The sequence below is a fragment of the Ambystoma mexicanum genome, chromosome 3p, assembly GCF_040938575.1.
Source record: "Ambystoma mexicanum isolate Mex_15411 chromosome 3p, UKY_AmexF1_1, whole genome shotgun sequence".
NCBI lineage: Eukaryota > Metazoa > Chordata > Amphibia > Caudata > Ambystomatidae > Ambystoma > Ambystoma mexicanum.
This window is the reverse complement of record NC_090925.1, coordinates 656,417,572-656,430,929: the sequence shown is the minus strand read 5'-3', so window position 1 is coordinate 656,430,929 and position 13,358 is coordinate 656,417,572.

Here is a 13,358-nt window from a genome sequence, read left to right as displayed (position 1 = left end):
CTAGGGGTTGGGGGTGGTGGGAGACATGGGTGGGGGCCTGGTGGTGGGTGCCCCTGCACTGCTGGGGGTGGGGGTGGTGGGAGACATGGGTGGCGGCCTGCTGGCAGGTGCCCCACAGTGCTGGGGGGTGGGGGTGGTGGGGAACATGAGTTGGATATGGATGGGGGCCTGCTGGCAGGTGCCCCACAGTGCTGAGGGGTGGGGGTGGTGGGAGACATGGGTGGGGGCCTGGTGGAGGCTGCCCCTGCACTGCTGGGGGGTGGGGGTGGTGGGAGACATGGGTGGGGGCCTGGTGGTGGGTGCCCCTGCACTGCTGGGGGGTGGGGATGGTGGGAGACATGGGTGGGGGCCTGGTGGAGGCTGCCCCTGGTGACTGGGAGGGTGGGGTGGGGGTGGTGTGAGACATGGGTGGGGGCCTGGTGGAGGCTGCCCCTGGTGGCTGGGGGGTGGGGGTGGTGTGAGACATGGGTGGGCGCCTGGTGGAGGCTGCCCCTGCACTGCTGGGGGGTGGGGGTGGTGGGAGACATGGGTGGGGGCCTGGTGGAGGCTGCCCTGCTGGGGGGTGGGGGTGGTGGTCGACATGGGTGGGGGCCTGGTGGATGCTGCCCCTGGTGGCTGGGGGTGGGGGTGCTGGGAGACATGGGTGGGGGCCTGGTGGAGGCTGCCCCTGCACTGCTGGGGGGTGGGGGTGGTGGTCGACATGGGTGGGGGCCTGGTGGAGGCTGCCCCTGGTGACTGGGGGTGGGGGTGCTGGGAGACATGGGTGGGGGCCTGGTGGAGGCTGCCCCTGCACTGCTGGGGGGTGGGGGGTGGGAGACATGGGTGGGGGCCTGGTGGAGGCTGCCCCTGGGGAGTGGGGGGTGGGGGTGCTGGGAGACATGGGTGGGGGCCTGGTGGAGGCTGCCCCTGGTGACTGGGGGGGGCGGGGTGGTGGGAGACATGGGTGGGGGCATGGTGGAGGCTGCCCCTGCACTGCTGGGGGGTGGGGGTGGTGGGGAACATGCGTTGGACATGGGTAGGGGCCTGCTGGCAGGTGCCCCACAGTGCTGGGGGCTGGGGGTGGTGGGAGACATGAGTTGGACATGGGTGGGGGCCTGCTGGCAGGTGCCCCACAGTGCTGGGGGGTGGGGGTGGTGTGAGACATGGGTGGGGGCCTGGTGAAGGCTGCCCCTGCACTGCTGGGGGGTGCGGGTGGTGGGAGACATGGGTGGGGGCCTGGTGGAGGCTGCCCCTGCACTGCTGGGGGGTGGGGGTGGTGGGAGACATGGGTGGGGGCCTGGTGGAGGCTGCCCCTGCACTGCTGGGGGGTGGGGGTGGTGGGAGACATGGGTGGGGGCCTGGTGGATGCTGCCGCTGGTGCCTGGGGGGTGGGGGTGCTGGGAGACATGGGTGGGGGCCTGGTGGTGGGTGCCTCTGCACTGCTGGGGGGTGGGGGTGGTGGGGAAAATGAGTTGGACATGGGTGGAGGCCTGCTGGCAGGTGCCCCACAGTGCTGGGGGGTGGGGGTGGTGGGGAACATGAGTTGGACATGGGTGGGGGCCTGCTGGCAGGTGCCCCACAGTGCTGGGGGGTGGGGGTGGTGGGGAACATGAGTTGGACATGGGTGGGGGCCTGCTGGCAGGTGCCCCACAGTGCTGGGGGGTGGGGGTGGTGGGAGACATGGGTGGGGGCCTGGTGGAGGCTGCCCCTGCACTGCTGGGGGGTGGGGTGGTGGAAGACATGGGTGGGGGCCTGGTGGAGGCTGCCCCTGCACTGCTGGGGGATGGGGGTGGTGGGAGACATGGGTGGGGGCCTGGTGTAGGCTGCCCCTGGTGGCTGGGGGGTGGGGGTGCTGGGAGACATGGGTGGGGGCCTGGTGGAGGCTGCCCCTGCACTGCTGGGGGGTGGGGGTGGTGGGAGACCTGGGTGGGGGCCTGGTGGAGGCTGCCCCTGGTGGCTGGGGGGTGGGGGTGCTGGGAGACATGGGTGGGGGCCTGGTGGTGGGTGCCCCTGCACTGCTGGGGGGTGGGGGTGGTGGGGAACAAGAGTTGGATATGGGTGGGGGCCTGGTGGTGGGTGCCCCTGGTGGCTGGGGGTGCAGGGGGACATGCGTTGGTGGGCAGTAGTGCAAGTTGACATGTGGGTTGGCTGGTGGGCATGGCCATGGTGGATGGGGTGCCTGCGGGACATGTGCTGGGTAGGCCCCTGTGGTGTGAGCCACCTGCAGGGGCCGTGGAGGGTGTAGAGGGAACACCTGGGAGGACCCACACGTGCAATTCACGTGTGCTGCTCCCGGCGCACCCCTGTAATACACGTACCCTGATGAGATTGCGTGTGGAACTTCCTGCGCACCCCTGGAATTCACGTACCCCGCTCAATCGCGTGTGTAACTTCCCGCGCCCCCGAAATACACGTACCCCGCTCAATCGCGTGTGTGACTTCCCGCGCGCCCCCGAAATACACGTATCCCGCTCAATCGCGTGTGTGACTTCCCGCGCGCCCCCGAAATACACGTACCCCGCTCAATCGCGTGTGTAACTTCCCGCGCGCCCCCGAAATACACGTACCCCGCTCAATCGCGTGTGTGACTTCCCGCGCACCCCCGAAATACACATACCCCGCTCAATCGCGTGTGTAACTTCCCGTGCGCCCCCGAAATACACGTACCCCGCTCAATCGCGTGTGTAACTTCCCGCGCGCCCCCGAAATACACGTACCCCGCTCAATCGCGTGTGTAACTTCCCGCGCACCCCCGAAATACACGTACCCCGCTCAATCGCGTGTGTAACTTCCTGCGCGCCCCCGAAATACACGTACCCCGCTCGCACAGGCCCAATTGCTGTATGTTGCCACTTTTGTGATGCGCTGGGACTCTACCGCCTGCCTTCGTGTGGCAGACGTGTTTCAGCTTGTGCGTGTCTTTGGCTGTGCATGGCTTTGCCCTATTCGATTCCATGAATACGTGTGGTTCGAGTGCGTGTGGGCGTTCCGGCTGCTTCCCTGCAGTACATCCCCAGTTACGCCCTTATTTTCGCGCGTTGTTCCCCATTCTGCGCGTTACGCCCCGTGTCCCGCCCGCTTTCTGGTGTATGCGCCGAGGTTGTGCGCTTTCACTGTGCGCGTCGCGCACGCCTTTCGGGATGTTGCAGTGACTTGTGCGCCATGCACGGGTTTGGCGCACATCCCGAGGTGTACACGCGCAGGGACTTCCATGAATCGCACGTAAGAAGTCTAATGGAAACCTCAACAAAGGGTATCAAAGGAGGACTGCATGTGAAGGTTGGTGTTTCTTCATGGATTGCATGAAAACTAAGCTTGGACTGTCCATTCGGGTAATTCGGCCAAGGGCCAAATTCTATTTCATCTTAAGTGGGCTGGTCTGATAAGGTTATGACAGCTGAAATGTTAACCCATTAAAATATTAATTAAAAACTGATGACAGCATTAGGGAAGGGTGTTTGCCGCTCTGTGTTCATTCACATCTTTCCCCTCTGTCTGCAAGACAGCTGAGGGGTCCTGTTGTAGTGCACATGTGAATGTACGTTTTGTTACAATTGTTTCTTCTGAACAATAGGGCCCGGGTCAGCCCTCAACCGTCCTGGTACCACCAGCCCCAGCTCAACCAAAGCACAGCATTTCAAGTTGCTGCTCAGTTTATTTGGTAACTGCTAGCGGTGTTGAGTCCATCAGCAGCACAAACCTTGAGAGAGTGGTGCACGCTAGGGCAGAATGTATCTTCTCGCATTCCACGTCGTGCCTTTAGCCCAGACCAGCAGTGCTACCGGTTCTGGTAGCCCATAAAAGGAGCAGGAGGAAGGCACCCAACCTTCATCAATAGTAAAGATTTTCACAGTTTAGTTTGCTGGTGGTCCGTGTACATGGTCGAGGCCTTGGAACTAGGCAGAGACAATGCTGTCAACATGATCCTCTGCCCTGTCCCAATGACCTGCTCACCTGGGGGTGCAGGAGAAGCCACCGCTGCACTACCGCTCTGATTGTGGCTGTCCTGTTTGCCGTGACACTGTTCGAAGTCAGGTCACTTGCAAAAGAGGAAGACTGGAGGGGCATTGTGAAGGAGAGGAATGGCCATGGTTAGGCAATGTTGAAAGGCTGCCTGTAGGGTGAGAATAAGATGGAATGGTCACTCCACAGGGGAGGTCAGTCAGAAACCCTAGAGATCATGGTCAGCTCAGAGTAAACAGGATATATACTAGCAGAGGGTCTTGGGATAAGATCTGATGGATAAAAGGAGACAGTTCAGATGAGATAGACCTTGTCACATTACAGGTAAGAGGTGTAAAGAGACCAGAGGGGTCAAAGAAAGGGGGGAAGAATGACGATCTGATGTCAAATGCAACTTGGCTGTGTGTTGTGTGTCGTGGGATGAGGGATAACACACACTAGAACAACAGTGTTAGTCAATGAAATCACTGTTGCAGCAGCCTCTCAGCTTGCCCCCCAGCCACTCCCCTTCTGTTCAATGTACACAAATTAATCTCACACGCAGCAGAAATTAACCCCTACCGCAATGTACTAATTCCCCATACCTGTCGAGTTGCACACTTAGATACACCACTCATTCACAGCCACACATACACTATCCATCTTCTGTCGAACTCCATCCATCCACATACATTATTCGTCCACTCATCCCCAGTCCAGAGACCCTTAACTACCCATTCATTCACAAACTAACTATCATCTCTCTGTCTCTCTCTCTCTCTCTGTCTCTCTCTCTCTCTCTCTTTCTCCCTTCCCCCCACCTCTTCTCTCTCTGTTTCTTTCTGCCCTCTGTGCTCTCTCCCCTTCTCCCTCTCTTTCCCTCTCTCTTTCTTTCTCTCTTTCTCTCTCTCTCCTCTCCCCCCTCTATCCCTTCCCCTCTATCAGTGGACTGCACCACCACATTGACTGAATCTCTCACCCATCCACATCACGAGGGCTTTGTGAGCCTGGCAATGCTGACACTTTCTAGTATCATTGGACTCTTGGTTGTGCTTCATGACTGGCCTGTGGGCTGCAGCCTCAGTATGCATACAAAGATGATTAGCAAAGCAAATGTACATAATTTTAATTTGATTGGGTGAAATCAGTCACACTAAGCTAATACGCTGGTGGGAGATTCATACTAACATGCAGCAGTGGGAGATTTCCGTCCACAAGGAGAATAACATCACAATTTGTTTCTACTGTGTCTCTGATAACAAGCTGCTACTCCCCTTCACTTTTCTAAATCTATTGTTCAATATATTTTGAAATTATTGTTTATGTTGTGCTATATCTAACCTTAAAGCAGCAGAGAAACATTTACTTTATAATCTCAGATATAAGCATTAGAAAAATGTATTACATTAATTGTAAGCACAGCAACTGCTCACTATGAGCAATTAAACATGTTGCATTAGAAATCTAACAATACATTTTGAATGAACTCTGAATACCGAAAAATCCCAAATTGTTAGTTAACAATATGTATGGCGGTTGGAATAAAATGGGCGGGGAGGTGTTTTAGTAAAAAAAAAAAAAGTCATTAAAATCACAGTGATCCATCTAAGATCTGCTCTATTGGCCCTCTTTATCGTCCCATTCCCCTTTCTCTAAAAGGGGGGTTTGAGTCTGCCATTACATAAAAGCTGGTATTTTCATTTGGACACTATACCATGAGGTTCAATATGGATTGAATTTCAAAACTAACTATGTAATTACTCACTAACATCCTAAACTAATCATATATCCCCACACTAATGTTAAAGGCAACTCAGTTTATAGCTCAATGGTGCAAAACATTGGTACAAAACGATGGTATAAGCCGGCTCACTTTAAAAGAGTATAAATGTGCAGAATGAAAGCTGTTTTCTTGCAAGGAAGACATGACAGGTTGGAGATGTGGAATGTTGAGAGCCACGTTATTCAACTTAGCTTATTGTTCATTTTCAGAAGAGGAAAACAGAGCAGTGTAATGTAACACTTTTCATCCATTGCTGCCTTTCTAAAAGCCAGGCTGTTCACATATTTCTAGAAAATTCTAGTGAGTTGGTTTGTCAATCAGAGGTGGGTCTGATTAGCACATGACATCACTTCAAGGGCGGTATCTTCTTTCATTTTATGTAAGCAAGCAAACATTCATGGGAGGTCACAGACAGAGGGTTTAAAAAGAGTTGTCAGTCAGCAGGCTGAGTCTTTCGCTCTCAGGCACTCTTTCTCTCTGGCTGTGGGTAGATGTGCCATGTATGCTGAGAAAACCAGATAAAGGAATTATTCAATGCGGGGTCAATCCAGACAGATGGAAAAGCGACCTGGATTTTTTGTACCGGGAGAGGGGAACACAGAATCAAGTGTGTTTTTTGGTGAGTTCCAGTAAATTGAGGAGCGTGCAATGAATGGATAAATGAATGAATGAATGAATGAATGAATGAATGAATGAATGAATGAATGAATGAATGAATATCTTTACAGGAATAATTTACAGGCATTTACAGTATGAAGAATTTTAGCTAAATCAACAAATGTGGGTAGTTGGTTTTCACATGCTATTCAAGGTAACTGCTACATTTCAAGGGTTTTGATAGATGAATGTTGCAAACGGTCATTGCTTAAAAAAGCGCATCAATGTTCTTAATTGTAGGGAGCTATTTTCTGTGCATTTTTGGCCACTCGTAATGAGATTCAGATTTAACAGAAGGTTATAAGGCTGCCAAGTTAAGTAGTGAATTCCAAGGTCAGTTTTAACAGAGCACTTGACCTCTATCTCAAGAGAGAGAGTTGATGCCTATTATGAGAGAAAGCTATTTACGGTGGGGGAACTTTGCTAATTAAATGTGTGTTTTTGTTTATTTTCATTTTGAATCGAAAAGGGGGGTAATGAGAAGTACATTCAATGTTTATTGTGAATTCTCTAAATTCAAATTGTTTATAAAGTAAAGAAAAAGCAAGAGTAATCAGTTCCAGATTACTTATTATGTATCCTGGCCTCTTGTGGTAAAACACAGATAGCTGTGAACCAGATGGTAATTGCATATTACTGCAGGTGGTAATTGTATTTTACCATTAGTGTTAAAACAGATACCAAGATTGGTCACTGTGAATTGGGTCTATCTCAGGGGCTGTTTATATGAACAACTGCATTCAGGTCTCTTAGTATGTGTATGCTGGTTTACCGCCAAAGTGGTATTGTAGATAAAATACCACATGATAATAAAATTGTGATTTAGGGTGTGTCAGGTCCAGTTTTGGCTTACTGCTCATGATCCTGACATATCAGGCAGCCATATATATATGCTCGCCATTCTACCACGAAGTACCCCAACAGGCACACCAAAAATACTGCAAAATACCTCTGACACATCCCAGTCTTTCTTGCTTTAGTCAATTTTCTCATGCCTTTCCTTCTTCCTCATCCCAGTCCTTTTTGCTCATCAAGCCCCCTTCTTCAATCTTGTCCCTCATCCACTTTTTCCTATAAGACCATCTTCCTTGTCCAAGACATTCTTCCACTTCTTCATACCTCATCTTGTTGTCCTCCTCTCTGTTCCTCTACCCCACTTCCCAATCCCAAGACCTTGCCCTCTTGCTCATTCCAGTCACTTTCCTTCTTTATCTATCCCATCTCAATCCCTCTTTCTGTTCCTATTCAGTCACTTATCCCTGTCTCTTACACTCTTGCTGGTCCCTGTACCTCTCACTCTTCCTTATCCCAGTCATTATCCTTGCTCAAGTCTCCCTCTTTCTCTTCTTCATCACTGCCCATTTTTGTAGCCTCTTTGCTTCTTCGTCTTCCTCATCCCCATTCTTCTCCCTCAGCCAAGCCCCCCTCTCTCTCTTCCTCACTTCAGTCAACATTCCTAATCCCATGCCCTCTTCCCCTCTTTATGCTAGTCCTTCTTTCTCTTTATCATCCAAGTCCCTCGTCTTGCTGCCATTCCTCATCCTCATCTTTGTCCAAGTCCCCCTCCATTATGACAGATCCTCTTTTTCGTCGTCATACCGTTTGATTTTTGTCTTCCGTCTCTCATTGTTCTCTAATTTCCTTTTCTTAATTTCCAGTCACTCTTCCTCTTTCTAGTCCCTCTTACTTATCCATCTTCCTCTCACCTCATTACTGCCTCGTCCTGAACACAGTCATCTTCCTCATCCCCCTTCCTCATCTCAGCCCATCTTCCATTAAGTTTTCAAAAATGATCCATGAGGCATGGAGGTGAGAATAATATTTTATTACAAGTCATACATGTGCCCACCCGCTTCTTAGCACAATGACTTCTAATGACTAACAGTTTTTCTCCAGTGCATTTTGCTTTAGTATTCCATGCTTTAGATTCCACACTCCATACCAGGTTAAGTATGGAATGTTGTCTGCAGAGCATGGAATGCTACACACTCCCTTTTTTACTCTACACCATTAAAAGAATTTGACGTAAGAAAACAAGGAATTGAAATGTTACCTAGGTCCACTGTAAAAAGACAACAATTAAGTATACTGTGGTAACAACATCAATTTCCTCCTTCTAATGATTAAGGCATCAATAACAGGAAACTAAAAGTAATCTTTTGTATATAAAATGTCCATTGTATCATTAATAAATAAGAACAAAGTGATGATACATTGTATATAACATTTCCAACCTCAATCTACATGGTCTTTTAAGTATGAAGGTTTACCACACACACATTTCACATGCACCACACAATGACTTTACCCTTCGTTGCTAAAATCAAGACTCTTTTCCTCCCTTTCAGTGCATCTTTCTGTGATGTTACTGCATTAGCTATTCAAACACTTGAAAACTCTGTTAACGTTCCTTACTCTACCATTTGAAAGTTTAACTGCACCATGAAACTTCTGCACAATCGCCTTTCTCAATAAGACATTTCTTTGTTGCCTTCCTAATATCAAAGCCACCTTTGTTACACATCTGTCTCTTGGTAATATTCTCCTTGATGGCATGAAAATGTATCTCTTTCGGGCATGCTCTACCCAACCAAGGTGGACACACCTTGGTGTTGGAATCTCTCCCCCTCAACATTTCAAAGCGAGTCACCACTGTCGTGGTATGAGGAGTAAACCTAGGTGCCTCTACTGTGTCTTCTGCAGCTTTCCTCCAATCCCCATTTTCTGAGATAGCACACCTGATGCTAGTCTTAATGACCCTGTTGAATCTCTCAACAATACCCCTGGTCTCAGGATGATAAATTGAACTGGTTTTATGTTCTATACCATTTCTCTTGAGAAAGCTTCCATTTCCTCAGGCACTAGTTGGACCCCATTGTATGTCACAATGGTTGTTGAATAACCTCTCCTAAAAATGTCTTCCAAAAACATAATTATGTCTTTAGAGCAGATATTCTGACCCTGTGAACTCTCTACCAATCTAGATAACATGTACTAACACAATACAAAATCGTAATGTCCCTTGACTCCTTACAGGTCCCACAATGTCTAATCTGACTCATTCCCAAGATATGGATGAAATAGACATTACTGTCATGGGTTCTACTCTTGCAGTACAATTCTTTGCACAATCCTCACAAATGGGACAATCCCTGATTAATCTCCCTATCCACAAATCTATCCCTGGCCATCAATAGTCTTGTCTTATTAGTTGCTTGGTTTTGCTCATGCCTTGATCCCCTCATATGCAATTTCTAGGATATTATTTCTTACACTGGTGGGTGGAAACATTTTTCTCCTCCCTTAAAATCATACCTTTATTTATGAACAACTCATCAAATACATGTCTGATGGCATCTGACATTGCTCCTTTCCTGACTTCACTACCCTTGACACCACATTCAAGGAGTTCCTTGGCATGGGTAAGTATTTAATCTGCTAACAAAGCTTCTTCCCATTCTTTTTCTGATACAATCTCATGGTTAACACCTAAAATGTGATCTTTCTCATTGCTATTATCATCTCCCCTTTCAATCACATTGATTAACCTTGATAAACAACTTTGTTTCTCACACCAGGTACATATTCTATCTCCCAGTAATAGTCTTGTAGACCTGTAACCCTCTTGTGTATCCTAGAAGATACTTTATCTAGCCCTTTTGTCATCAACATTTCTTTTATGGGTTTGTGATCTGATCTGACTACACATTTCATACTCCAAAGAAATGGACGGAACTTGTCAATCGCCCACTTAATTGCTAGTAACTCTTTTTCAATCGTGGAATAATTCAGTTCAGCCTTCTGTAAAACTCTGGATGCAAAGGCAATGGAACATTCTTTACCTTCATTTTTCTAAGATAATACCTCTTCCAAGCCACGATTGCTCGCATCTGTTGTGAGAATGCTTCTCTTATAAGGATCAACATGTTTTAATGTGGGTGCATTACTCAAAGCTAACTTTATTTAATCAATTTCACTCTCCCAATCACCATCCCACTGAAATCTCACCCCTTTCTTCACAAGCTTTCTCATGCGCACAGTCTTATTGGCCAACTCAGGAAAACATTTGGCATAGTACTCAGCCATTCCTAAAAAGGATATAATCTTATTATTGGGACTGGTAAAATTCACAATGGTATTTACTAGGTCTTTCTTCGGTCTAATCCCTTGTTCAGATATTTCATGTCCTAAATATTGCATGGTAGATTTATGAAATGTACACTTGTCCTTACTCAGTGATCAACCAGCATCTTTAAAAATATGTAATACTTTATTGAGCCTGGAATTATGTTCTTCATGAGCCTTACCATATACTATTACGTCATCTTGGAAACATAATACTCCCTCCATACTGTGAAACAATTGGTACATGATGCGTTGGAACACGGCTGCTGCCGATACCAGACCAAAAGGCATGCAATTACATTGAAAAAACCCTTCAAGGGTAATGAAAGCTGTTACATTTCCTGAGTGTGGGTGTAACACAGTTTGATGGTACACAGACTTTAAATCTAAAGTACTCATCACTCGCGCTCCATTAATTGAGCCTAGCATTTATGTTATATTTGGCAGAGGATGCCTGTCTGGTATTACACAATAATTCACACATCTCAAATCTATGCACAACCTAAGTTTCCCATTTGGTTTGTGGACATTGACTAAAGGTGAAACCCACTCAGAGGACTCAACCCTTTCTATCACACCTTATCTCTCCATTTGATCAAGTTAATCTTTTTACAGCAGTTCGGGTAGCTAGGGGTACTGGTCTCACTTTTTGCACAACTGGGATAGCATTGGATGTCATGCACATTTTGTGCATAAAGTCTTTCAAATTGCCTCGTTCCTCTCAAAACTCTGTGTGTTGTGTAATCAACTCTACGGATTTATCATAATCTACAGCATAGACTGCTTCTTCGGCATTTGGGTCAGGTTTTATCTTGCGTCTCTTCTGGTGTGACCAACCAAGAAGAGTAGGTGAGCCTTTGCTAGAAACATATATCTTTCCTTTCGCTGATCTGTTCTTCAATCACATAACAGACCAAAACCAACCTTCAAAGTCAATGTGTTTGCCTTCATATGCTACTTGTTTCACATCTACTTTATTGATTGCCATTCTTTTCCTCAATTTTACTTCAAAAATAAAGTATATTTGCCACCGGAGTCAATAACCATCTGAATTTTTGTGCCACTTATGTCAATGGTTGAGACAGGTTTCTCCCCATCAGCATCTTCATCCTCCACATTATATATATCATTGTCAACGGTGCATGTGAATTCTTCTAACTCTTCACAGATTTCATCAATGCAATCAATGTTCTCAGCTTTTGTCTTGTAACATTTAGTGAAATTACCTTTTTGTTGTATCTCTTGCACATTGCTTTACTGCTAGGACATTTGTCACTTCTAGCTAAATGATATAAACTGTTGCAATGAAAGCATTTTCTTCTTTTGTTTTCATTCTTTCTTTCTTTAAATCTCCCTTCTTTCTTCTTTATCGTGTTTTTCTTCCGAGTCCCTTGTTTTCATTTGTATGTGGTTCCATCTTGTACAGCCAACTGTTCAATTACTTGAGATGCTTCTTCTTTCCTTATTTCCGTTTCAGTTCTCTTTTCTAACTCTCTCACACAACTGTTGGTGTGTTCTACTTCTTTGGTCACTTCAGTGACTTCATCCATAAAAGGATTGCTTTTCAACCATTAAGTTTCTCTTACATTTCCATTGCTGCATTCTATCATGAATTGACCGCGTTACCACTGAGTGAGAGTAGAGCAAAATTCACATGAGGAAGCTAGACCTCTGAGAGCCGTAATGTAGTGTTCAACCGTCTCCCCATGTTCTTGTTTCCTTTTTCCAAAGTGGTGCCTTTCAAATATTATGCTCAAGGATTTGTCATAGTGCTTGTCAAGCATCTTGCCGATTCTTCATCAGAAAGGGGAGGTAGATTGTCAAATTGTCCTTGACTGTAATTGCCTAAACAATACATAAGTAAACACTTCTTCCATTCACTTGCAAAGTTCAAACCATGTGCAGCAAACACATAGTGATCAAAACAATTCTTCCAACGTTTCCATGGTATGGAAGGTTCACCTACAGTACCCAGGAAGTAGTATGAAGGAGGGATTCCTTGCATGGTCGTTGTTATGAGAGTAATTGTTTAATTATCCTTCTCTATTTCTTCTAAGTTATCTTCTTGTTGTGTTTGTATTCTTGTTTTGCTCCCCTTTTTTATATTACATGGCCTGTGGTAGCGGCCATGTAGTTATGGTTAAGTTGCTAAACCCATGGGAGGAGCATTTTTTGGGTGGCTTATAACTTCGCTCCCCCTGGACGAATCCTCAGCAAACTTTGCAAAAAAAGTATTTGGCCCGCTCTGAATTCTTTTGCAAAGTGTGGTGATGTTTGGTCAAGGGGGGCAAAGTTATAGGGGGGTCCCAAAATTTATTTTTTCCCATATACATAATGGGAAAAAAGTTTGCTCACGCCTACAGCCCAAACCACTGGACGGATTTTAACCAAATTTGCGGCAGGAGCGGCAGCTTGGTCCCAAAAGTGTGCTTTTGTTAATTTGGTGTAAATCTGTCCAGTAGCAATTTTTTAAACAACCAAAACGTAAGGCAAAAAAATTAGTGATATGTGTGTCCTCTCTGCGGACACTTCCTTGTTCGCTCCGTGGACAGGACACTGATTGGCTAATAGACTTGCGTCATTTCCGCGGACACACAACGTGTTTACTGATTGGTTGGCGTGAAGCATGAGGTGAGTCAGATTCGCGGACATCACAGTAAAAACATATTAAAAACACAACATTGCACTTGTCAAACTTATCAAATAATCTCTGGGGAGGTGAGGGGTGATGAGGATGGGATGGAATATGGCTGCAAGAAGCAGAAAACAGGTGTTTTTCACTGTGAAAGTCCACAAACAGTCCTATGAAAGTTCACGGACACCTCTGCATTACTGGTTTGGTGAAAAGCAGTTCTGGGATGGCTTATAACTT